The following is a 2,236-nucleotide window of genomic DNA, read 5'->3' as shown; positions in this document are numbered from 1 at the left end:
GGCTCGTGGATTTGAACCGCCAGCCTTCTGGTTAGCAGTCAAGTGCCTTAGCCACTATGCTACCAGAGCTCCCAGAGTGGCACTAGGTAACCAAAACAGATAGTCTTTTCACAAATGGTGTTGGCAAGTCTGGATATCCATTACAGAAAGCTGAAACAAGATCCATACCTCACACTGTACACAAAAACTAACTCAGATTGGTCAAAGACTGAAATGTGAAACCTATAAGTATCATGTTTACCAAAGAAAAGATAGGGGTAAACTTAGAGGCCATAATTTATGGCATGAAAAGACTAAAAAGCATAACCCAAGATGCACAAATAGCAGAAGGTAAACTTGATGACCGGCACCTTCTAAGAGTTAAAATTTTATGTGCTTCAAAAGACTTCTCCAAAAGAGTAAACAGAAAAGCTACAGAATGGGAAAAGTATTTAGCAATGACATATTGGACAAGTGACCTATCTCTAAAATTTGTGGAAAACTCTAACACCTCAACATCAAAGAGACAAATAAGCCACTTAAAAAATGGGCAGAAGATCTGAAGAGACACTTCACCAAAGAAGATATTCAGGCAGCCAACAGACACATGAAGAAATGCTCACAATCATTAGCCATTAGAGAGAAGAAAATCAAAACAAAAATGAGATACCATCTAACCCCAGCATTAATGGCAGAGTTAAATAGAAAATAACAAATGCTGGTGAGGATGTGGAGAGATCGAGACTCTCATTCACTGTGGTGGAACTGTAAAATGAGACAACCACTGTGGAAATTGGTTTGGTGATTCCTTAAAAAGTTGGAAATGGAAATAGCATTTGATCCAGCAATCCTATTACTAGGTATATATCCTAAAGAAGTGGGAGGCAGGACACAGAAAGATATATGCACCCCCATGTTCGTCACAGCACTATTCACAAAAGGAAAGAAACGGAGCAAACCTAAGTGTACAACAACCTAGGAAGGGATAAACAAACTGTGGCACATACACACAATGGAATAGTATGCAACCCTAAAGAATAATGTAGAATCTGCAAAACACCACAAAATATGGATGAACTTGGACGACCTTATGCTGAGTGAAATAAATCAATCATGGAAGAACAAATATTATATTGGTCTACTATTGTAGAAAGTCCAGGAAAGACATATATAGAAAGGAATTATCTTTATTGGAAACCAGGGAGGGAAGGGGAGGCTAATTTCCTGGATAGGTTGGGAAAAAAAAAAAAAAAACCCACATATATAGAAACCAAAGATTATTTGTTGTTACCAGGTTTAGGAGGGAAGGGGAAAAGTGAAGATTTTATTTGTGGGGCATTAAGTTTCTGCTAATGGTGGTGGAATATTTTGGAAAAAGGATAACAATAATGGTAGCACATGAAAAATGTCATCAATGGCCCTGATCTGCAAATGGGGAATTTGTTATATTGGTAAATGTCTTGTGTATGTTTTCACCGCAATAAAAGTAAAAAGAAAACACCCATACAAAAAGCAATGTGAGTTAAAGAATCGAATGGGGGAGATTCCTAAGCAGGGAATAAACATAAAAAAGAAAATATCTCCCCTGGTCTAAATAGGTATTTGATAGTGATTATTAAAAAATAATACTTTCCTAGCAAGATTTCTTAAGAAAGAAACAAATTAATTAGCTTATAATAATAATAATAATAATAATAATAAAACTCTGCACAGAGGAATCTCTAGTCCCAGATGGTGTCTCTGGTAAATTCATCCAAACATTTAAGAAAAAAAAATAATACCAATGTTAGATAAACTCTTTCAGAGAATTCAAAGGGGGAAAATAAAGAAATGCTTCCAAATATATTTTAAAAGGATAATGTAACCATAATACTAAAATCTGAAATGTCAGTTACCAAAAAAAAAAAAAAAAGCACAATTGTAGGCCAACAACTTCCATGAACTGAGATATTAAAAAAAAAATCATAACAAAATATTATTAACTTGAATATATTATATAAGATAAATAATTTATCTTGACAAAATAAGATTTATCCAGGAACAGAAGGATAACTTAATATTTGATAAACAGTCCCTTTCAACATTGACAGAATTTTTTTTTTTTAACTTTTATTGTGGTGAAAACACACAACAGGACATTTGCTAACATAACAACTTTCACATTTACAGCTCAGGACTGTGGTGCTGGCGGAGAATGCTGAAAGTACCATGGACTGCTAAAAGAACTAACAGATCTGTCCTGGAGGAAGTGCAGACA

This window comes from Orycteropus afer, unplaced genomic scaffold, assembly GCF_000298275.1.
Source record: "Orycteropus afer afer isolate SDZICR_OR568_19922 unplaced genomic scaffold, OryAfe1.0 scaffold00001, whole genome shotgun sequence".
Taxonomy (NCBI): Eukaryota; Metazoa; Chordata; class Mammalia; order Tubulidentata; family Orycteropodidae; genus Orycteropus; species Orycteropus afer.
Note: the sequence above shows the minus strand (reverse complement) of the source record.